Source organism: Bos indicus x Bos taurus, chromosome 6 (genome assembly GCF_003369695.1).
Source record: "Bos indicus x Bos taurus breed Angus x Brahman F1 hybrid chromosome 6, Bos_hybrid_MaternalHap_v2.0, whole genome shotgun sequence".
In the NCBI taxonomy this organism is placed as follows: domain Eukaryota; kingdom Metazoa; phylum Chordata; class Mammalia; order Artiodactyla; family Bovidae; genus Bos; species Bos indicus x Bos taurus.
The window spans coordinates 35,003,947-35,029,340 of NC_040081.1; the positions used below are offsets into that span (position 1 = coordinate 35,003,947).

The 25,394-nt window shown below is 37.8% G+C and overlaps 1 protein-coding gene across 2 annotated transcripts in view; it reads right to left on the reverse strand.

The window, feature by feature from the left end:
* MMRN1 (multimerin 1) overlaps window positions 1–6,669 on the reverse strand; it is a 93,618-nt gene extending 86,949 nt beyond the window's left edge. For both annotated transcript variants that reach the window (XM_027544068.1, XM_027544066.1), the window contains exon 1: window positions 6,570–6,669. The gene's annotated coding sequence lies outside the window, so the exon portion shown is untranslated. The remainder of the gene's footprint in view (window positions 1–6,569) is intronic.
* Between the last annotated feature and the right edge of the window lie 18,725 nt (window positions 6,670–25,394).

Genomic DNA, 25,394 nt, shown 5'->3' on the forward strand with positions numbered 1-25,394 from the left:
TAATGTATGTAATTTACACATTAATTTTTTATAAGTAGGAAAAGAATTTAATGAGTGTAAATCAAGAACATCTGCCCCTTCTTAGCAGTGAGTTGAACTTTCTTAATGTAAGTGTACAGTCTTTCTTTTATCAAATACAACAAATCTAGTACTCATATTCATATTATAGAGCAGAGATGATCTCCAGGATAGAAAGTCAACTTGAATTGATATTAACCAAAAATTTAGTATGTCTGAAGGAGGAAAGAAACAGGCCAAGCTGACTCCATCTTGAAAAAGAAGGAAACTCCATCTTGTACTTTCAGTGAACTTTGAACTATGTGCCTGATAGCCATGGAAATAACATACCTACGGCCGAACTAGCCTCCTGGACTGATAAACACCAGATTCCATACCAAGATTTCCCATCGCCAAAAAGAATGTAATAACCCCCTATGTAGTCAATCACCTTTGTAATCTTTATGGCACTCATTGGTGTAGGCTACAATGTATAAGCAGCTGACCCTTCTGATTATGAATCATGGCTTTAACCTGATTATACCTCCCTTTAACATTTTCCAGGCTAGGTTTAATGAATTTGGGGATGTGGGCTTGAGCAGTACACCTAAGGTATATAAGGTTTTCACAAAGTCAGTCAGGGTCCCTGGCTAAAGAGGAGACTCTCTCAGACCCGCTGGTGTAATAAACTGCACTCCACTATCCACGCTGTCCATCTGAATGAGTTTGTTTCCTGGAGCATTTGGCTATAACATGTCTAGAACACGAAATGAAAGAAAAAATACAGTAGGACACTCAGTGAATTCTGCTGTTAGAATCAGGACTAAAATCCAGATTTTGCAAAATGAAATCAATAGTCTTTTTATACCTAATTCTGTCTTCATACACATTCTCTTAAAAATACCTTAGTAAATTTTACAGAGCTTAGATGATTTTGTCTAATTTTAATACTGGGAAAAATGTTAAGTGCTCTTTCCAACTGACTAACCATGATACATATGCACGTGCGCGTGCACACACACACACACACACACACACAGACTTAATAATAAGTGATGATAAGTAGTAGACTAACAATCAAACAATTCATTTTTTTTTACCAGAACAAAATTTCCCTAAAATAGGAAAATAAGAAGCCAATAATTTTGTCACATCTTAGAGGAATTAATGAAATATGGTCATTCTGAAGAGACTTGATTGTAACACACAGAGACAAAATATGAAAGTAATTTTCCTAAGAAGTTTACTTTTCTTAAGCAGTAGGAAAATGGTTTAATATCCTAATTTAAATAAGCTTAGCTTAAATTTAGAGCGATCCCAGCTGCTAACAAACTCTCATTAGTAATAAATTTAGGAAATGACCAGATGTTGTAAACAGTGTTATAATCAGAACAAAAATAGCTCACAAAGGACTTTGCATTCATCTGAAGGATTCTTAGCAGTTGTGATGCATAACTTATTATACTCAACTCCTTCATTAGTAGTATCATTACTGTTATGTTCCCAAAAGCAAAACTGTAAGTTGAAAAGAAGACCTGCAGAAATGATTCAGTGTATTACTCACAAAAATACAATGGATTGAAGAAGGTATATAGTATTTGACTGGATAGAAATATAAATCAATGCTAGTAGAACCATTATCAGGGTAGTGATAACAGTACTGAGTAGAATAAGACATCTTACATTCACCATGGGCAGCTCTGAGAAACATAAAACAGCTTTAACATTTCTGTCTCAATCTTTCATTTTAAAAAGGCATATAACTCATTCATACACACATAAGCATTTACACAAAATGAAAACACTTTCATTTCATTTCTAACACTTTTATAGTTAAAAGAAATCATTTTAAGAAACAACTGTATCTAACAGTAATTCTCAAGTTTTGAAGATTTTCATATGTGATAACTAGAAAACAGCCACATTACCTTGGGTCCTTTAATATCTTAGAATAAACAATTCCTATATTTAAGAAGTATGTTGCAAATGCATTTGCTTCAACTTCACAAATGGAATTTTGAAGTATATATTTGCCAGATTGTAATTTAAACCTTAAATAGAGAAGGAAATGGCAACCCACTCCAGTGTTCTTGCCTGGAGAATCCCAGGGATGGCGGAGCCTGGTGGGCTGCCATCTATGGGGTCGCACAGAGTTGGACACGACTGAAGCGACTTAGCAGCAGCAGCATCAAATATTAGCCTACATGCCAGTAAAATTAAGAAATTGCCTCCATTGACATTTACAGTTCATTGCTTAGCATAGAGTATGCAGATCTGTGTATTGTTAGTTAAACTGAAGAAATAGAAAAGGGAATTATCCATTCAAAACCTCTCTGGATTTGCATTGAAGCAGCCAACAAATGGCTTTCCCTTAAATTTATCAGCACTTCTGCTGCTGAATCTCAGTAAATAAATCTTTTCCAAATACAGCTACCCCATAAAACACATAATTTTTCTCATATTATCACGAGCCCTTTCTCTCCAAATTCTTTACCTATTTCTTTTAGAACCATAGGCAGTGCAGTGTAGAAAGAAGGCAGCATGGCAAAAGGTCTCAGGTTTGAACCTGAGATTTTTCTCATCCATGCTCTGTCATGGACTGCTGGTATGATCTTAGACATGTCCCTCAATCCTGCCAACCTTCTGTTATCTCCTCTATAGTCTCCTTCTGATGATTACATGGGTCAGTATACATGAGACTTTTTATACAATGTAAAGTAGTATGTTGGTCAAAGTTGAGATGTTATTATATCAAGAAACCAGAGTTATACTTGATCAACCCAGTGCTTAATTTCCATTATATTTTCTGGTGGTGAAAGAAAAGTCCAGTGCTATAAAGAACAATATTGCATAAGAACCTGGCATGGTAGGTCCATGAAATAAGGTAAATCGGACATGGTCAAGCAGGACATGGCAAGAATGAACACTGACATTTTAGAAATCAGTGAAATAAAATAGACAGGAATGGGCGAATTTAATTCAGATGACCATTATATCTATTACTGTAGGCAGTAATCACTTAAAAGGAATGGAGTAGCCCTCATAGACAACAAAACAGTCCAAAATGCAGTATTTGAGTTCAATCCCAAAACAACAGAATGATCTTGGTTTGTTTCCAAGGCAAACCATACAACGTCATGGTAATCCAAGTCTGTGCCCCAACTGAAGAAGCTGAAGTTGAATAGCTGACCTGTTCTAGGAAGACCTACAAGACCTTCTAGAACTAACACCAAAAAATAGATGCCCTTTTCACCATAAGGGATTGGAATGCAAAAGTAGAAAATCAAGAGTCAACTGGAGTAACAGGCAAGGTTGGCCTTGGAGTACAAAATGAAGCAGGGCAAAGGCTAACAGAGTTTTGTTGAAAGAACACACTGGTCATAGAAAACATCCTTTTCCAACAAACCAAGAGTCTACTCTATACATGGACATGGCCAGATGGCCAATACCTAAATCAGGTTGATTATGTTCTAACAGGCAAAAATGGAGAAGCTCTATACAGTGAACAAAAACAAGACCTGGAGATGACTATGGCTCAGATTATGAGCTCCTTACTGAAAAATTCAGGCTTAAATTGAAGAAAGTAGGGAAAACCTCTATGCCATTCAGGTATGACCTAAATCAAATCCCTTATGATTATAGATTGGAGGAGGGGGAGACAAATAGATTCATGGATAAGATCCGGTAGACAGAGGGCCTGAAGAACTGTGGATGGAGGTTTGCAACATTGTGCAGAAGACTGTGACCAAAATCATCCCAAATAAAAGAAATGCACGAAGGCAAAGTAGTTGTCTGAGGAGGCCTTACAAATAGCTGACAGAAAAAGAGAAGTGAAAGGCAAAGGAGAAAAGGGAATGATATACTCAACTGAATGAAGAGTTCCAGAGAATAGCAAGGAGAGATAAGAAAGCCTTCTTAAGTGAACAAAGCAGAGAAATAGAGGGAAAAAATATTGGGGAACACAAGAGATCTCCTCAAGAAGACTGGAAACACCAAGGGAATGTATCACACAAAGATAAGCAAATAAAGGACAGAATGGCAATGACCCAACAAAAGTAGAAGAAGTGAAGAGATGCCAAGAATACACAGATGAACTATACAAAAAAAAAGTCTTAATGACTCAGATAACCATGATGGTGTGGTCACTCCCCTAGAGCCAGACGTCATGGAGTGTGAAGTCAAGTGGGTCTTAGGAAGCATTGCTACAAACAAAGCTAGTGGAGGAGATGGAATTCCAACTTGAGCTATTTCAAGTCCCAAAAGATGTTGCTGTTAAAGTACTTCACTCAACACAGCAGCAAATTTGGAGAACTCAGCAGTAGTGTCCACAGGACTGGAAAAAGGTCAGTTTTCATTTCAATCCCAAAGAAAGGCAATGCCAAAGAATGTTCAAATTACAGTACAACTGTGCTCATTTCACATGCTAGCAACGTAACGCTCAAACTCCTTCAAGCTAGGCTTCAGCAGTATGTGAACTGAGAACTTCCAGATGTACAACTTGGATTTAGAAAAGGCAGAGAAACCAGATATCAAGTTGTCAACATTCACTGGATCATGGAGAAAATAAGAGAATTGCAGAAGAACATCTACTTCTGCTTCTTTGACTACACTAAAGCCTTTGACTATTTGGATCAATAGTCAAACTGGAAAATTTGACTAGAACAAATTTTCCAGTCAAACAAAAATTGGAACCTGGAAAATTCTTAAAGAGATGGGAATAAACAGATCACTTTAACTGCCTCTTGAGAAATCTGTATGCAGGTCAAGAAGCAACAGCTAGAATCAGACATGGAGCAATAGACTGGTTCAAAATTGAGAAAGCAATATGTCAGGGCTGCATATTGTCACCCTGTTGATTTAAGTTATATGCAGAGTACATCATGTGAAATGCCAGGCTGGATGAAGCACAAGCTGGAATCAAGATTGCCAGGAGTAACACCGGAAACCTCAGACATGCAGATGACACCACCCTTGTGGCAGAATGTAAAGAGGAACTATAGAACCTCTTGATGAAGGTAAAAAAGGAGAGTGGAAAAGCTGGTTTAAAACTCAACATTCAAAAAACTAAGATCATGACATCTGGTCCCATCACTTCATGGCAAATAGATGGGGATAAAATGGAAACAGTGGCAGATTTTATTTTCTTGAACTTCAAAATCACTGTGGTCTGTGACTGCAGCCATGAAATCAAAAGATGCTTGCTCCTTGGAAAGAAAGTATGACAAACCTAGACAGCATATTAAAAAGCAGAGACATTATTTTGCTGACAAAGGTCCATATAGTCAAAGCTATGGTTTTTCCAGTAGTCATGCATGGATATGAGACCATAAAGAACGCTGAGCACCTAAGAATTGAAGCTTTAGAATTATGGTGCTGGAGAAGACTCTTGAGGGTGCCTTGGACTGCAAGATCAAACCAATCAATCCTAAAGGAAATCACCCTGAATATTCATTGAAAGGACTGATGCTGAACCTGAAGCTCCAATACTTTGGCCACCTGATTGAAGAGCTGATTCATTAAAATAGACCCTGATGCTGGGAAAGGAGAAGGAGGTAGCAGAGGATAAGATGGTTAGATAGTATCACTGACTCAATGGTCATGAACTTGAGCACATGCCAGGAGACAGTGGAGGATGGAGGACAGAGGAGCATGGCATGCAGCAGTCCATAGGGTTGCCAAGAGTTGGACAAGACTTAGGTACTGACCACCACCAACAATGCTTTACTTCCATTATATTCTATACTCTTGACAAAGTAAGACTTGGACCCATCTATTCTTGAATTTCTCTGATCTTCAAGGAAGGATTTTTCTTATTCAAAACACCAGAAATCCTTCTGTGTGGTTCATCTCTTTTTAAAATTTTTGTTGGACATATTTATACATTTTTCTGTTTCCCCTTATGGCCTTCAACAGTCAAACACATAACCTCTCCTGATAATTGTAGTAATACTTTAACTTTGAGGCTTTGCCCTCTTCCCAGGTTATCCTGATATCATGTATTATGCTAGATTCTTCATCTTTGTTGACACACAGAGGCCAGTTCCTGTTATATTAGAAAACTGGTTGAAATAATTAACATGGAGCTTGGTTTCAAAAGGAAAGAAAGCAGTCAAATTTGCAAATGGACAAAATGTCCTTCATGATTTCTGTGTCCAGAGCAATCGAAATATCTGTAAAATTAAGGTAGCAGCAATCTTTTTCCAAAATATTGACAGCTTCACAGTACAAAGTCTATTGATTTAGTTTATCAACTAAAGAAACAGTTAAATAATTGTGCCATAGGCAATAATAGCATGATAACAGTTTTCACCATAAATGCTTTCCTTCAGTCTGTATTGTTAAATTCTGCCAAAAGGATTTTTCAAGTTCCCGCTGAATTAAAAGTGCCACACATTTTAAAGTAAAATCAATGCCTTAAAAATAAATTTATTGTGTGTTCAACAAAATACTAATACTGTTAATACTCAAAATAAACCTGTAATCTCATTAGAGTCAACAATATCAAACTTCTGTTTAAAAAAATTTCCTTCGAGTAGATTACTAATTTAGAAAAACTCCTTGATAGCTCTTACCTTAAAATTCTTTGCCCAGGGATATTAACTAGATGGTAACGTGTGGAAATTTCTGTTGGTCTCTTTGTAGTCTGTTTCCAAATAGTCACTTATTTCGAAACCAGAGAAACAGGAGCTTAAGAGGGAAAGGGGGAAACCACCCTTAAACAATAGCCCTGCCTTTATTCTCTGTAAGTGCCTAGCAACAGAAGCCCAGAGAAAGAGAAACTAAGATGCCTGAGGGCACTGACCCCCAGTCTGCTCCTATCCTTTCAATGCCGATGTGATCCTAAGGCTGTTACTAAGAAGTGTTATCCAACCTGGAGATTTAGCCACTGTAATGGAAGTGTTCTGACTAATATAAGGCTAAGAGAGTTTTCTCAAAAAACTTGATGGCGTTATACTTTGGTAATTAATAACATTTAAGTCAGTATTGAAAACAGGCATAATATATCAATATATATAAATCTTATGTATTACGATTTAGACTTAATTCTATCAGATTTAGGAAACAAAACAAAAAAAGTGGTGAAAGCTAGGGTAACCTGCTCTAGCCTTTTGATGAACACAATTAACACAATTGCTGCAGGTCTGGGTTACATTACTAAGAGCATTTCATAATCAGCCACCCTTCGCTGATAAAATCTGCCCTAATTCTTTGCTAAAGTGTTCTCTATAGTTTCTTATACAGCTCTAGGGAGTAGATGGAAAATGAGTTTGTCTCTGACAGAATTTTTCTAGAGTCTAGAAAAGTTTCAGTCAGCTAAATCTCTACTCTTAGCTTCTGTCTCTGTTTCAGCATGTGTCACATTTCTCCTGTTGAGTAAAAAGATTTTCCTCCACAAGCTGGTGGGAAGGGCCATGTGCACTGTTGTCTTTTGAATCCCATAGGCTTAGTAGTGCCCATGATTAGTGATCAGTTCATGGTGTTCCTTTCTGTAGCTCAAAGGAGTAAAAGCTTTGACATCAGTTTGATGTGTATTTTGCTCCCTTAAAGATTTTTCTCTCCCTGATCAGCTCAGACTCCCCAACTAAATGCATGGCTTATGACTGAAAAACAGTCTCTAGGTTATAGTACATTCAGATCTCTGTCTAAAACACATTTGAAAGTTTAGAGGCATATGGATGGAAGTGTATCTAAATTCCAGTGAGTCTTCAATGTTCTGCTTTTCACACACATACACACACACACACACACGCACACACACAAAGTCTATTTAAGAAAAAACAAACAAAAATATAAACCCTGACTAGAACAATGTTCTTTTTAAAATTTAAAATCTGTTTATGCTTCAAATATTTGCATGCTTCATATACAAAAATTGTTTATAACCTTTGGAAAAAATGGTGTTCTTTTTTCTTTGATGATGTAAGCATTCCAATAGTTACCCTACTCTTATGAAATGGGTAGAATCATAGCAAAGTATCATAAATCTCTCACATGAAATAATCCAAAATTCTATCACAGGTTTTGTGAAAATACAACATATAAAAGAGCATTGCATTCAGTTCTATGTTCCACTAAGCTATCCTATTCAGAGTCAATGTAGAAAACGTCTAAATTGTTTTATAAATATCTGAATAGGACAAAGGAGTCCAGAATGGCGGTGGCCAAAAGACAAGGAAGAGAAAAGCCTGTAAAAATAGAACAAAGAAGGTCCGAGGACCTGAGTGAGGACCTCAGGTAGAACAAACAGCACTCCTGGCTAGCCCAATTTACATAGGGCAGGCCCAGGGGGAGGAAAAACATATAAAAAGAGGAGCCAAAAGGCCGGGGGTCTCTCTCTCCCTCGCTCAGGAGCATGGGCATTCTCTCTCTATCTTCTCTTCACGTCTTTTGGGTCAGCATGTTCCAAGTCCTAGCACCTTGAGGATGTATTTTCCTTTTATTTTCTAAATAAAACTGAGCTGTAACACAGAGCTGTAACACTGATGTGTTCTTGAGTTCTAACATGGTCTGTCTGAGAGCTGTGACACACCGAGGGCTTTAACATCCGTCGCTTTAAATTTTTGTTGTGATGAGACAGAACCGAGGAAATTATCCACTCCCCTGACATATCTATCACAAATAGAATGAGTTAAATAATAATTAGTTATAGGTAAACAAAAATATTTTTGCCTTGACACTAACTTTTGACTTATATTTAAAAATAAGAAATGTTTATTTAGGTATATTTTCACATAAAATAGGAAAATATGATATTTAAAATAATTATTTATTAAAATAAAAATATAAAATTATTTTTATAGAAACGTATGAACACAAGTTTGTGAATTCAACAGAGAATATCCTGTGGTATGTTATATAGTATTGGGCATGACAAAATTGAGATTACACTACAAACTATTAAAGTTACTACTTTTATTCAAATAGTTAACAAACATGAAAACTCTATGTATTAATGCATAATTTAGCATGAGCATATTATATATAACATCTATATAGTATTCTATACACATATATAATGCATATACTATATACACATAATATATACATGTGTATACATACATAACCGGGCTCATGCTCAGTTGCTCTCATGCCCATGTTCAGTCGCTCAATCATGTCCAACTCTTTGCAACCCCATAGACTGTGGCCTGCCAGCCTCCTCTGTCCATGGGATTTCCTAGGCAAGAATACTGGGGTGGGTTGCCATTTCTTACCCAGGGGATCTTCCCCAGCCAGCAGTCAAACCCACATCTCCTGCACCTCCTGCATTGTCAGGTAGATTCTTTACCACTGTGCCATCTGGAACCCACATACATCATATACACACATACATAATATACATGTAGAGCATATAGAATATATATATAAAATGCAGGATGCATATAGATAGTGTGTGTATGTATCACAAATAACTCTAATACAAGGTAAAAGAATGGTATTTTTAAAATGCAAAAATAAATATATGAAGAGCTATAAGAGTCATTCAGAGATGACTTTTCATATATTCAATTTTATAAATTTGTGTTTGTGCATAGAGAAGTGATAGGGATAGAAAGAAAATCTCGTCTAGTCAAGGCTATGGTTTTCCTGTGGTCATGTATGGATGTGAGAGTTGGACTGTGAAGAAGGCTGAGCACCAAAGAATTGATGCTTTTGAACTGTGGTGTTGGAGAAGAGTCTTGAGAGTCCCTTGGACTGCAAGGAGATCTAACCAGTCCATTCTGAAGGAGATCAGCCCTGGGATTTCTTTGGAGGGAATGATGCTGAAGCTGAAACTCCAGTACTTTGGCCATCTCATGCAAAGAGCTGACTCATTGGAAAAGACTCTGATGCTGGGAGGGATTGGGGGCAGGAGGAGAAGGGAACAACAGAGGATGAGATGGCTGGATGGCATCACTGACTCGATGGATGTGAGTCTGAGTGAACTCCGGGAGTTGGTGATGGACAGGGAAGCCTGGCGTGCTGCTATTCATGGAGTCGCAAAGAGTCGGACACGACTGAGCGACTGAACTGAACTGAAGCAAGATATTTTGTCTTTTTTATCATCACTGTATTTCTAGAGTGTGGAACACTTCTGTATTTATTAAATAATTGTTGAAAGCAGTTCTCAAAAATAATGTCAAGTTTTCTGAAGTCTTTTTAATCCCTAAGTATCAGTTTCTCAACTACACACAGAGATAGTTTATATACTGTATTACTCTGATCGTATGTGCTTTCACTGGTGTTAAATCCTTGTCTTCCATTGTGCCTAGAAAATAACCCAGATTCTCAGGCACTGAGTAATCTTACCACTCTAATAGCATCTCACACAACTCACTTTTTTGCTTACTGTGTCCCAGTCAAGCAGATGTTCTTCTAGTTCTCAAACTTGTCACTTTGTCATTGAATGGACCCCTTGCCTAGAAATCTGTGCTCCCATTCTTCCTGAGGCTGCTTCCTTCTCATCACTAATCCTCACTTATAGAGTTCCCTCTTTCCTATGAGCATCTCCTTCAAATACGTATTTCATAATTAGTCATTTGTTTACATTTTATTAATATTGTCTTTCTATCATATATCAAAATTAGCTATTATTTCACTTATTTACTTGTTTTCCATCATTCTTCCAAATGAGTCACTAAATGTCATGATGGCAAAGGAACACACCATCACATTCATTTGTTTTATCATGGTATCTAACATACAGTAAGTGCTTAATAAGATTGTAAATGAGTGGATAAACTGTACCCTCTGAAACCCACCCCTCTTTGTTTGCATTTTTCTTTAAATACTTAGTTTTTCCAATCTTGTGTTTGAGTTCTTTGGAATGTAACTTGAAGGCAAGGTCCTCATTTGGCAAATGAGGCAAATGTGTTTTCTATTTCCTACTTTATCCTCCACAGCAATCATACTTCTAGTAGTCATCAATGGTAGATATTACAAGGTCCCTTTACAGGAATGAAGATATTTTTCCCCAAGTGCTGGCAGAGAGCCCTCAATTGTCACTTGAGGAAATTTGTGACAATTTTTGGAAATTTTCTTTGGAAATTTTCTCAGCTGAAGAGAATTGTCATGCCCAACATATCTTTCAGCAACAGTCTGCAGCCTGCAGTAAATGACCAAAGTTGAAATATGAAGACTGACTGCCCCTGCCCACTTCCAACAATGGACAACTCTGAATGCGATTGGCTTAGATCTTTGTTGGGACTGTGGAGCAGTTCAACGTCTCCCACAGGCATTCTCTTCCCCAACCTTTCATCAGCTGTCGATCCCGAGAACACTCTCCAATAAACTTCCTTGGAAATAATCTCTATCTCAGTTTCTGCTTCCCAGGGAACTTGAAATGTAACATCTACAAATATTTATTTCTCTCTTTCCCATACCAATAGAACCCCTTATTTTTATCTGTATCACCCAGAATGAAGGCTACATGTCCTCATTTTCCCTGCAGTCAGTCATGGCCTTGTAGCTAAGTTCAGTGGTTGCAAGCAGAAATTCTGCACCTAACTGCCAGAAAGTATCACTAAAAGAAAGAAATACACTTGCATCTTTATTTGCCTCTTTCTCTTGCCTACTAAATGGAATCTTTAGAGCTCTGATAAATACTTGGTATCATGAAAATAACAAGAAATGAAAATCCATGCAGGGCAAAACATTAGGATGGACATGCCTATGTGCTGGACCTCGTCATTATCACCATTTGGATTAGCAACATCACATGGTTGGTGATCCAGCTTTATAGAAACACTATCTTCACTTGGAATATGGAGAATAAGACTGTCTTGTTTTTTTTATCTCATCTCATTGGGCAGTTTTTCTCAGTTTTTTTTTTCTTACTCCTCCTACACTCCCAACATCTGAGGTTAGAATGTCCCCTAGCTTAGTACAATACATGGGCCTCTTGCATTCCCTATCTCTAATTAGTACTTGCTGCTGCTGCTGCTACTGCTAAGTCGCTTCAGTCATGTCTGACTCTATGCGACCCCATAGACGGCAGCCCACCAGGCTCCCCCTTCCCTGGGATTCTCCAGGCAAGAACATGGGAGTGGGTTGCCATTTCCTTCTCCAATGCATGTAAGTGAAAAGTGAAAATGAAGTCGCTCAGTCGTGTCCAACTCTTAGCCACCCCATGGACTGCAGCCTACTAGGCTCCTCCGTCCATGGGATTTTCCAGGCAAGAGTACTGGAGTGGGGTGCCATTGCCTTCTCCAATTTAGTACTTAGAGGTCATCTATTTAAAGATTTTTAACCTATGTCCAGTTGACTCTGACATTTAGAGACATTCATGTCTCTAATTCAATGTTTGCCCTCTAAACTCCCCACATCCATAGAAAATTGACTAACTTTTCTATAAATCCTCATTTATATGTATAATGGGTAATTTCAAAACTGAACTTTTGATTTCTCTATCCCCATATTAACAAAATAAAACTAAATATTTGTTCTCTAGCTGCTTCACTTATAGTAAATAATCATAATTCACCCAACTGCTTTCTCTCAAAATGTACATCTAATATAAAAACAAAAGTGATAGGTTCCATTTCAACATATATTTGGAATTAAACCTATTCCTATGGCCTCCACTATTTCCAACTTAGTGTAAGTCACTTCTTCTCTCTCCTAGAACTTTGTGTATCTCAATTCTACTCTGGTTTCTCTATTATAAATACTGCACAGCTGTCAGAGTGAATTTTTTAATTGTAGGTCATATAAAACTACTTCTTAAAACTACACAGTTACTTCCTATCACAGTCACTATAAAATCTGAATTTTTTTGTCATAATATTCAAGTCACTTCATGACTCTCTGCCTGATCTCATTGCCTATAATTCTCCATCTGGTTCACTTCTCTTAGCCATATTGGTGTTCTTCCTGCTACAAAAACACATCAAGCTAATCCTATTTCAGGACTTTTTATTTACTGTTTCTTCTGGTTTCATCTCTGTGGGCTTTTCTCCCTTAAATTTGTATGTTTTCTAACAAATGTCACCTTAAACATTTAAAAAAATTTTTATGTAAGTATGGTTGATTTACAATATTGTGTCAGTTTTAGATGTACAGCAAAGTGAATCAGTTATGCAGATAGATATATATATTCACTCTTTTTTAAGATTCTTTTTCCATATAGGCTGTTACAGAGTATTGAGCAGAGTTTCCTGTGCTAACAGTAGGTTCTTATTAGTTACCCATTTTATATATAGTTGTGTGTATATGTGAATCCTTGTCTCCCAATTTATCCCTCCCCCTCTTTACTCCCTGGTAACCATAAGTTTGTTTTCTACACCTGTGATTCTATTTTTGTTTTGTATATAGGTTCATTTATACCCCATCCCCTTTTTTTAGTTTCCACATATAGGTGATATCAAATGACATTTTTCTTTGTCTGACCTACTTCAATCAATATGACAATCTCTCTATCCATGTGTATCAGTCATAGTTCTTTGTTGCAGATAGTAGAATTCACTATAGGCAATTTAAGAAGAGATACATGTATTAAAAGATATTACATAACATATTACACCAGCACCAAAACTCATACCAATGATGCTGGGACCCCATTTACATCAATATTTTGGGGAAAATAAATACCAGAAATGGCCAGTACTGTTCTCCTGGACTGTGTATTACTACATCTATCAAGAAACTCAGTGTACTGAATGAAAAAAAAAATATCTTCAAGATGTTCAGTTCCATATTAAAATCTATGTTAGTGAATGTTATTTACAGAATCAAAGATACTGCCTGAATCCTAGATGAAGGATGGCTATGAAAGTAAGTTTTCTATTTTCCATTTTGGGAAAGGTCAAAACTCAATGTAGAAAACTCAAAATGTAATGCAAGTGCTCAAAAAGATTGGTCATCCTTAAATGACATATTCATTGTATATGTAAATGATATATATAAAGATATATACTGCTTTTATTAATCTTTTTTACTGCTCTATCACTTTCTGATGTTACAGTCTCTACTTATTTATTGCCAGGTTGTCTATCCATTGAGATATAAGCCCCACGCCCCCCAACCAGAGCAAAAACTGTGTATTCAACTCCCAGTATGACACTCTTTCATATTCTATGGTTCTGTTAGCACAGAGATATACATATATTTCAACTTGGGACTGAATATCATGAAGACTTTTTTCATTTAGGTCACTGAATTTCTTGAAAGATAAAGGTGTCTGGGTCTTCAGGAGCAGTATAAGTGAAGTATCTGCATCCAAGTTATGCTCACTTTGGCATCCTTAGTTGCCTCTTCTGTAAACTGGGAATCCCAGTGGTTCTTGCTTCCTAGTATTGTGAAAGTGAATTAAATTGAAGTCGCTCAGTCGTGTCCGACTCTTTGAGACCCCCTGGGCTGTAGCCTATTAGACTCCTCCATCCATGGGATTCTCCAGGCAGGAATACTGGAGTGGGTTGCCACTGCCTTCTCCAGGGGATCTTCCCAACTCAGGGATCGAACCCGGGTCTCCCTCATTCCAGGTAGACGCTTTAACCTCTGAGCCACCAGGGAAGCCCTAGTATTGTAGTGAAGTATAAATGAAATTACTTAGGACTTAGCAAAAGACTTTTCTTCTAGAAAATATTCAATATACATTAGTTATTAATAATATCTATTTTAGTTCTATCTTTGTATATTATTAAACAAAATCTCCAGCCTAATAGGACAATTAAACCATCCGTTTGAGAGATACATCCTTGAGTGAATACAATGACTCATTTTTAAATTGGACATGTTAGTTGAAAGAAAATATTTTTTTCTATTAAATAATCCACAGAAACTTGTATAGAAAAGAATCTAGGAGCTGCACTGCAAAGAAAAAAATGATCAAACAACCAAAAATTAATTCATATAGAACATACTTATAATTAAAGTTTATCTGTAAAATTGGAAAAGTGTACAATATTTTATAGTAAAGGTTGAAAAGCAATTCTAGCTGCCGGAAGTTAATGGCATAATATTCAATGTTAGTCAGAAATCAACTTATATTATGAAAACTTTGTATGGTGACTTGAACACCTTAGAATTTTCAAACCCCCATCCCTCAAACTTGAAAAACATGGATAACTTTATCATCAGTCAGCATATGATTATGAGAAAAGGAGGAGAAAATGATTAAGGTTGAGTATCTTTCGTCCAGTTCAAGTTCAGTAATGTGCAATGGAAAAAGACATGTCATATTTTTTTAATATTTAAAAAAATGGGGTCATCAGCATCCAATAATTTTGATCATTCTCTACACCAACTGATTTGGTTTTGAAGCGTGTCTAATACAGAATGTTAAAATGAAACATACATTAAGAGAGAGAGTTGCTATCATTAAGTTTAAGATAAAAAAGGAGAGAAACGTTTAATTTTATAAAGACACAGGTGTAACTTTTAGGGAAATATTTGAAGGAAAAATGAAAGGTTTTGTAAAAATCTTGACAGATTTTGTTGCTAAGTCTTCATGTAGCCAAAGTCAAATCCTACTTTGTAAATATGTCACAATAATATTGGAGCTAAGACCTAACATTTCTAATTGTAACATGTCGAAAGAATGCTTATTTGAAAGAACCCTGGGCTACATTTAAACCTTCTGATTGTTCTCATTTTCTATGCTGTTAACACTTGGCCTGCTTTTTCCATTTTCTTTTCTCTAGGCATTACATGTAATGTTTCAGATCAGATCAGTGGCTCAGTCGTGTCTGACTCTTTGCAACCCCATGAATCGCAGCACGCCAGGCCTCCTTGTCCATCACCAACTCCTGGAGTTCACTCAGACTCACATCCATCGAGTCATCGATGCCATCCAGCCATCTCATCCTCTGTCGTCCCCTTCTCCTCCTGCCCCCAATTCCTCCCAGCATGAGTCTTTTCCAATGAGTCAACTCTTCGCTTGAGGTGGCCAAACTACTGGAGTTTCAGCTTTAGCATCATTCCTTCCAAAGAAATTCCAGGGCTGATCTCCTTCAGAATGGACTGGTTGGATCTCCTTGCAGTCCAAGGGAGTCTCAAGAATCTTCTCCAACACCACAGTTCAAAAGCATCAATTCTTTGGCGCTCAGCCTTCTTCACAGTCCAACTCTCACATCCATACATGACCACTGGAAAAACCAAAGCCTTGACTAGATGGACCTTTGTTGGCAAAGTAATGTCTCTGCTTTTGAATATGCTATCTAGGTTGGTCATAACTTTCCTTCCAAGGAGTAAGCGTCTTTTAATTTCATGGCTGCAGTCACCATCTGCAGTGATTTTGGAGCCCAGAAAAATAAAGTCTGACACTGTTTCCACTGTTTCCTCATATATTTCCCATGAAGTGATGGAACCGGATGCCATGATCTTCGTTTTCTGAATGTTGAGCTTTAAGCCAACTTTTTCACTCTCCACTTTCACTTTCATCAAGAGGCTTTTGAGTTCTTCACTTTCTACTATAAGGGTGGTGTCATCTGCATATCTGAGGTTATTGATATTTCTTCTGGCAATCTTGATTCCAGTTTGTGTTTCTTCCAGTCCAGTGTTTCTCATGATGTACTCTGCATGTAAGTTAAATAAACAGGGTGACGATATACATCCTTGACGAACTAAACTTTATGTGTGTAAGCTAAGTCCTCTATGATTTAAAAAATAAAATAGCAGATATATGATTTAGGTGCTAGTATAACAAATTAGTTGCATTAGTAATAATAATCAGTTCAGTCACTCAGTTGTGTCTGACCCTTTGTGACCCCATGGACTGCAGCAGGCCAGGCTTCCCTGTCCATCACTAACTTCTGGAGCTTACTCAAACTCATGTCCATCGAGTTGGTGATGCCATCAAACCATCTCATCCTCTGTTGTCCCCTTTTCTTTCAGTCTTCAATCGTTTCCAGCATCCGGGTCTTTTTCAATGAGTCATTTCTTCGCATCAGGTGGCCAGAGTATTAGAGTTCCAGCTTCAGCATGAGTACTTCCAATAAATATTCAGGATTGATTTCCTTTAGGATGGACTGGTTGGATCTCTTTGCAGTCCAAGGGATTCTCAAGAGTCTTCTCCAACACCACAGTTCAAGCATCAATTCTTCAGCACTCAGCTTTATTTATGGTTCAACTCTCACATCTGTACATGACTACTGGAAAAACCATAGCTTTGACCAGATGGACCTTTGTCAGCAAAGTAATGTCTCTGCTTTTTAATATGGTGTCTAGGTTGGTCATAACTTTTCTTCCAAGGAGCAAGCTTCTTTTAATTTCATGGCTGTAGTCACCATCTATGGTGATTTTGGCACTCCCCCATCACCCCCCAAGAAAAATGTGTCACTGTTTCTACTGTTTCCCCATCTATGGGATCAGATGCCATGACCTTAGTTTTCTGAATGTTGAGTTTTAAGCCAACTTTTTCACTCTCCTCTTTCACTTTCATCAAGAGGCTCTTAGTTCTTCTTTGCTTTCTGAAATAAGGGTGATGTCATCTACATATCTGAGGTTATTGATATTTCTCCCAGCAATCTTGATTCCAGCTTATGTTTCATCCAATCTGGCATTTCACATGATATACTATGCATAGAAGTTAAATAAGCATGGTGACAGTATACAGCCTTGACATGCTTCTTTCCCAATTTGGAACCAGTCTGTTGTTCCCTGTCCAGTTTTAATGTTTGCTTCTTGGCCCGCATACAGATTTCTCAGGAGGCAGGTAAGGTGGTCTGGCATTCCCATCTCTTGAAGAATTTTCCATAGTTCGTTGTGATCCACACAGTCAAAGGCTTTGCTGTAGTCAATAAAGCAGAAGTAGATGTTTTTCTGGAATTCTCTTGATTTTTCTGTGATCCTACAGATGTTAACAATTTGATATTTGGAGAGGAGCTTTAGTTAAGGGCTAATTTTGCTTGACTACTGAGTCAACAGCATTCCTCGTACTCTGATGTCTTATGAAGTAATGTGGTTTTCCACTTTGTGTATTAGGAACATGCACTTATCCTGACCCTGTGTGAAATGTAGAGTTTGTTTCTTCTAACTGTCTGCATGGTTTTCCCCCGGCTTGAGATTGTTTCCTCAGATGAATATTCTCAACAGTACTCAACCACGCACTTAAGGATGGCCCTCTGGAGAACTCTTTCTGCCGGTCTTTCTCTCAGTTCTCTGCCCTGCAAGCTCTCACCACCTTTACTTCTCTAGTCTTCCAATTTGACTCATTGAACTTAAAGAGAACCTTCAACTCCCTGTGCCATGGCTGGACTCTTTCTCTAGTTTGTAATCTCAGGCAACCAAAAGCCTCACTGCCTTTGTTTCTCATGTATCAGTGATCACTATTGCCTGATATCCAAGAAAGCCATTATTTTATATATTTTTCTGATTTTTTTAGTTGTATAGAGCAAGGGAATAAAGCCAATCCCTGTTACTCCATGATAGATGTAATTAGAAGTTTGTTCATTTAAATTCTTTAGGGGCCTGTATCTGTTTAAGAGATGTAACACTGAGGACTTGTATAAACATTTGTGTAACATACACTGATCTGTAAGGTTATTTTCAAAATACTCAAAATCAATTCATCATTGTGAGATTATTATCACTGAATGTCATATACAGCTAAACACAGAGAAGAAAATAATCTTCTTGAAATCTTTCCTTATGTGAGCTATCAGTAGTGTCAAGAGATGAGTATAATACTTCTTTCTGGAAATAAATGGGATTTTTTTTTTTTTACTATTTCTATTTACACCCTTAGAATAACTATAGATAAGAGTGTAATTCTAAAAAGTAGTTTTATAATTCCACTTGTAAATGTAGTAACATTAGAAAAGACTTTGACTCAAGCAAATTTGAAATTACCTACTATGGAATGCTAAGCCAATTCTGTGAACAACAGTATAAAGTAACTTGAAATGTTGCTCAAACTAAGGATTGTTTTGTAACATCACAAACCTAAATTGTTTAGAAATTTCCTGGATATCCTTTTATCTGTTAGTATGTTGGGAGAAGGCAATGGCACTCCACTCCAGTACTGTTGTCTGGAAAATCCCATGGATGGAGGAGCCTGGTAGGCTGCAGTCCATGGGGTCGCACAGAGTTGGACACAACTGAAGCGACTTAGCAGCGTTAGTATGTTAACAAATTCATTACACCAACAAATCTTTTAGACAAACTGGGAAGAAGAAGATGACAGAGATGTAGTAGTAAATAATTTATATGCACAGAAGATTGTTGTTGTTTTTTGAAATCTCATGAACTGCAGCACACCAGGCTTCCCTGTCCTTCACTATCTCCCAGAGTTTGCTCAAACTCATGTCTATTGAGTTGGTCCGTCTAGTCGAAGCTATGGTCTTTCCAGTAGTCATGTATGGTTTTTCCAGTAGTCATGTATGGATGTGAGAGTTGGACCATAAAGAAAGCTGAGCACCAAAGAATTGATGCTTTTGAACTGTGGGTGTTGGAGAAGACTCTTGAGAGTCCTTTGGACTGCAAGGAGATCCAACCAGTCCATCTTAAAGGAAATCAGTCCTGAATATTCATTGGAAGGGCTGATGCTGAAGCTGAAGCGCCAATACTTTGGCTACCTGATGTGAAGAATGGGCTCACTGGAAAAGATCCTGATGCTGGGAAAGATTGAAGGCAGGAGGAGAAGGGGACGTCAGAGGATGAGAAGGTTGGATGGCATCACTGACTTGATGAACATGAGTTTGAGCACTCTCCAGGAGTTGGTGATGGACAGGGAAGTCTGGCATGCTGTAGTCCATGGGGTAGCAAACAGTTGAACGTGACTGAGCTGAGTTGGTGATGCCATCCAACCATCTCATCTTCTGTTACTTCCTTCTCCTCATGCCCTCAATCATTCCCAGTATCAGGGTCTTTTCTAATAAGTCAGCCCTTCACATCAGGTGGCCAAAGTATTGCAGCTTCAGCTGTAGCATCAGTCCTTCCAATGAATATTCAGGGTTGATTTCCTTTAGGATTGACTTGTTTGATTGCTTTGCTGTCCAAAAGACTCTCAAGAGTCTTCTCCAGCACCACAATTCGAAAGCATCAATTCTTCAGTCATCAGCCTTCTTTATGGTCCAGCTCTCACATCGCTACATGACTACTGGAAAAACCATAGCTTTGACTATATGCACCTTTATTGGCAGTGATGTCTCTGCTTTTTAATACAGAAGATTAGCTGATTATGAAGAAAAAAATAGAGTGTTTAAACATATTTCTTTGGAATTTTGCTTTTATTTAATCAAGATACAGAATCTATTATAGAATTGTTTGATTTTTCAGCATGCTGAAATACATTCCAGATTTTTTAGTAATAAATAATCACAGACAACAATCAAGTATAATTTTAATTTTCTCTTTTCCTCTGGAATACCAACATTTATTTAATATGTTGATTTTGTTATTATCAGTACTTAAGATATTCTGGCAAAATAAAAACTATAGTAATTAAATATATAATCACATAAAATATTTTTCTTCTATTATCAAAATAATTAAAATATATTTATAAAGATTATTTTATATAAGAATATAAAAATGAATATTTTGGTGAATGAATAAAGTCATTCTTTTACTTTTATCTGCTTCTATAATGTCAGTTACATAGAGTATTTGAAATTTTTTGATTTTTTTTAAACTAAGAGTAATTATATAATTTATGTTTCTAACCAAGCTAAATTTTCCAAGCCAGGCTTCAGCAATATGTGAACCATGAAATTCCAGATGTTCAAGCTGGTTTTAGAAAATGCAGAGGAACCAGAGATCAAATTGCAGAAAAAGCAAGAGAGTTCCAAAAAAAATCTACTTCTGCTTTATTGACTATACCAAAACCTTTAACTGCATGGATCACAATAAAGTGTGGAAAATTCTGAAAGAGATGGGAATACCAGACCACCTGACCTGCCTCTTGAGAAACATATATGCAGGTCAGGAAGCAACAGTTAGAACTGGACATGGAACAACAGACTGGTTCCAAATAGGAAAAGGAGTACATCAAGACTGTATATTGTCACCCTGCTTATTTAATTTATATGGAGAGTACATCATGAGAAACACTGGGCTGGAAGAAGCACAAGCTGGAGTCAAGATTGCCGGGAGAAAAATCAATAACCTCAGATATGCAGATGACACCACCCTTATGGCAGAAAGTGAAGAGGAACTCAAAAGCCTCTTGATGAAAGTGAAAGAGGAGAGTGAAAAAGTTGGCTTAAAGCTCAACATTCAGAAAACGAAGATCATGGCATCTGGTCCCATCACTTCATGGGAAATAGATGGGCAAACAGTGGAAACAGTGTCAGACTTTATTTTTTGGGGCTTGAAAATCACTGCAGATGGTGATTGCAGCCATGAAGTAAAAAGATGCTTACTCCTTGGAAGGAAAGTTATGACCAACCTAGATAGCATATTGAAAAGCAGAGACATTACTTTGCCAACAAAGGTCTGTCTAGTCAAGGCTATGGTTTTTCCAGTGGTCATGTATGGATGTGAGAGTTGGACTGTGAAGAAAGTGGAGCACCAAAGAATTGATGCTTTTGAACTGTGGTGTTGGAGAAGACTCTTGAGAGTCCCTTGGACTGCAAGGAGATCCAACCAGTCCATCCTAAAGGAGATCAGTCCTGGGTGTTCATTAGAAGGACTGATGCTAAAGTTGAAACTCCAATGGTGGCCACATCATGCGAAGAGTTGACTCATTATAAAAGATCATGATGCTGGGAGGGATTGGGGGCAGGAGGAGAAGGGGATGACAGAGGATGAGATAGCTAGATGGCATCACCAACTCGATGGACATGAGTTTGGGTGAACTGCAGGAGTTGGTGATGGACAGGGAGGTCTGGCATGCTGTAATTCATGGGGTTGCAAAGAGTTGGACACGACTGAGTGACTGAACTGAACTGAAACAAGCCAAATAATTTAAAACATAAATCTTATTCTTCCAAATCAAAAAATATAATTATGTATTGCCATAGTTGAAGAATCATTCAAAATTGATTATCTTCATTGTTCAGAACACAACGTCATTCTCTTTAACATTTGCAAAAAAAATTAGGGTTTATTATCTTTTAAAACTATCTTTATTATCTCCTATATCTGCTTTTTTGCTTTTCATTTTTAGTTCATTTTCATTGAAATAATTATCTTTTAAAATAGTTGTTAACTTTTAAATGCTTATATTTATATTTTTAGCAATTTCAAAGCTATAACACATGTTATACAATATATTAATAAAAGAAATGTCACATGCACTTGAATCCATATTCAGAAATACAGTGTGAATAAAGGACCATGTTTTTCTCTTTTTGGTGATTGATAAACTGGTCCTAAACTATTTTTTCTTGAAATTTAGCAAGAAAGAAATTGTAGGTTTAAGGCATGTGCTATTTTGTTTTTAAACAACAGATGGCAGCATCAAATTCACTATTCACTTTATAATTTTTTTCTATGTTTTCCTTTTTTAATCTTTTTTATTTTAAGCTCATGATGACTTTCTTAGCATTAGAAACACAATCAGTGTTAATTCAAGAAATACAGTTTTACTGACATTCAGTCTTGAAGAAAAATATTTGCAGAATCTTGAACAAAATACTGTTCTTTCAGAATTAATGACTGACAGTAGTTGAAGAGCTGATTGCTCAAATTTCAGAGACTTTAACATCAAAACAAATGAAGTCAAACTCATAGTCTAATTGATTACACTAGTAGGTCTGGAATGCTCCAATGTTAAACCAGGATAATCTCCTCTGAGGATCAGTAGCTTTTAGGAGGGTCCACCAGTCCATTCTGAAGGAGATCAGCCCTGGGATTTCTTTGGAAGGAATGATGCTAAAGCTGAAACTCCAGTACTTTGGCCACCTCATGCGAAGAGTTGACTCATTAGAAAAGACTCTGATGCTGGGAGGGATTAGGGGCAGGAGGAGAAGGGGACGACAGAGGATGAGATGGCTGGATGGCATCACCGACTCGATGGACATGAGTTTGGGTGAACTCTGGGAGTTGGTGATGGACAGGGAGGCCTGGCATGTGGTTCATGGGTCGCAAAGAGTCGGACACGACTGAGCAACTGAACTGAACTGATGAGGGAAAGTGCTGCACTGAAATAGAGTAACACTAAGTAGCCACTGGGAAGCCAAGACACAGAGATTTTAAAAGGTAAAATAAAATATTTGCTGTTTAATTGTGTCCAACTCTGTGTGACCCCAGAGACGGCAGCCCACCAGGCTCCCCCGTCCCTGGGATTCTCCAGGCAAGAACACTGGAGTGGGTTGCCATTTCCTTCTCCAATGCATGAAAGTGAAAAGTGAAAGCAAAGTCACTCAGTCATGTCTGACCCTTCGCAACCCCATGGACTGCAGCCTACCAGGCTCCCCTGCCAATGGGATTTTCCAGGCAAGAGTACCGGAGTGGGTTGCCATTGCCTTCTCCTAACAGTAACAGCAACAGTTGCTAAGTCGTATCCCCATGGACTGTAGCCTGTCAGGCTCCTCTGTCCATGGGATTTCCCAGGCAAGAATATTGAAGTGGGTTGCCATTTCCTTCTCCAGATGATCTTTCTGACCCAAAGTTCAAATCCAAGTGTCCTGCACTGGGAGGTGGACTATTTACCACTGAGCCACCAGCAAAGCCAAAATAAAATATAAAATTTTGCCAAATTGCCTTTTTGTTTTCCATTCAAGAACTATAGTCTAGGGTAGAGATGTGGGAAAAGAGATGAGGAGAAGGAAGAAAGATGGGGGAAAAAAAAAAAAAGTTTGTTCTCACAATACAGAGACAGTCCAGTCTGGTGTAGGAAGAACAGATTCATTTATAAAGAATTTTGCCACGAACATGAGTTATCAGCAGGAGAGTTTAGAGTCAGCAGCTCCAACCTGTTGGCTTTCCTCTTCTGGTCCATCCCGGGGCTGCCAGGTAGTGCCGGAGGTAGAGTTGCAATCTGAGGTGCGTATCTGTTTAAGTGTGCTGTTAGGTTCTACTTTCCATATCCTCAGTGACACACCATGCTGCTGTACCAGATGCTTTTCTTAGAACAACATTTTGGAAATTTAGCCTAAGCTATTCTCTTGAATGATTATAGTTATCCCATTTGCCTTGTTTATACCCTTTTCCATTAAAAACGTTTTTCCTATTTTCTTTACCACTCAAAAGTTGAGTTATCAAATGTCTCTGTTCTCGTGACTTAGCTAAGTATTAATAATTTATCCTTTTCCATGCTTCCTACCTCATTCTTTTCAAATCCTTACTATGCTTGACAAGATAGATTTTGAATATAACTAAACCATTTTAATACCCTTTAATGTATTTTTTTTTCTATTTTCTCTTTTCTGTATGAAAATATCACTGCATGGGTAGCTTAAAAGAGACCTCCACTGTAGTTTTTACATTCACTATTTTCACATCTCTACTGATTTATACAAATGGCTTTTTCAGTTATTTTGACTGTGCTATAAGCAATGTACATTTGCTCTACTGATTTAATCACATCAAGAGTAACATTTAACTGCTTTAATCTATTTTCCCAGAATTTAAAACAAAACAAAAAACCTCATTCCTCCGTTGTGCTGAATTCTAGGATATTATTATAGTGGAACGTTGTGATGTTCTTAAAAAGAAACAAGCAAATGAACCAAAACACCAAGACAAAACTCAATAGTATCTAAGATGTATTGGAATCTCTGAGGGGGACTCAGGTAAGGAGGGGGCAACAGCACCAACGTGGCTGCTGACATCTTGTTCACCACCCGGAGTCCACCCAGAGAATAAGAGCAGTAGCAGGGGGAGCAAGCGGAGGTGCTCACGGGTGACAGATAAGCTCATACACGAATGAGGAAGATCAGTCTTTCTAGAAAAATGTAGCTATCCAGTGCCATCTTTCCGATTTCCATTCTTCATACAGACGTGGCACATTAGGATTCCCTTCAATTGCAAACAGTAGAAAAATGCAAAATAGCAGTGGCTTATATAAGATGGGAATAACTTCTCCCTTGTGGAGAAATTCACAGACAGTCAAGCGCTGGGATGGCAACTGTATTCCAGAAAGTTGACAAAGCTATATGTAATCCACAGCTCTGCCGTCTCTAGTATATGGCCAATGTCCTCAGAGTCCAAAACGTCAGTGAGCATCAAAACACAAAGCAAGGACTTCCCTGGTGGTACACTGGATAAGAATCTGCCTGCTAATTCAGGGAACCCCGGTTCAATCCCTGGTCTGGGAAGATCCCACACGCTGCGGAGGAACTAAGCCCTTGGGCCACAACCGCTGAGCCTGCAAGCTTCAGTCAGTGAAGCCTGTGTCTGGGAAGATCCCACACGCTGCGGAGGAACTAAGCCCTAGGGCCACAACCCTAGAGCCTGCGCTCCACAAGAGAAGCCACCATAATGAGAAACCAGTACATGGAGACCAAGAGTAGCCCCTGCTCGCTGCAGCTAGAGAAAGCTTGTATACAACAAAGACCCAGCACAGAAACACACACACACACACAGAGCAGTAAAAA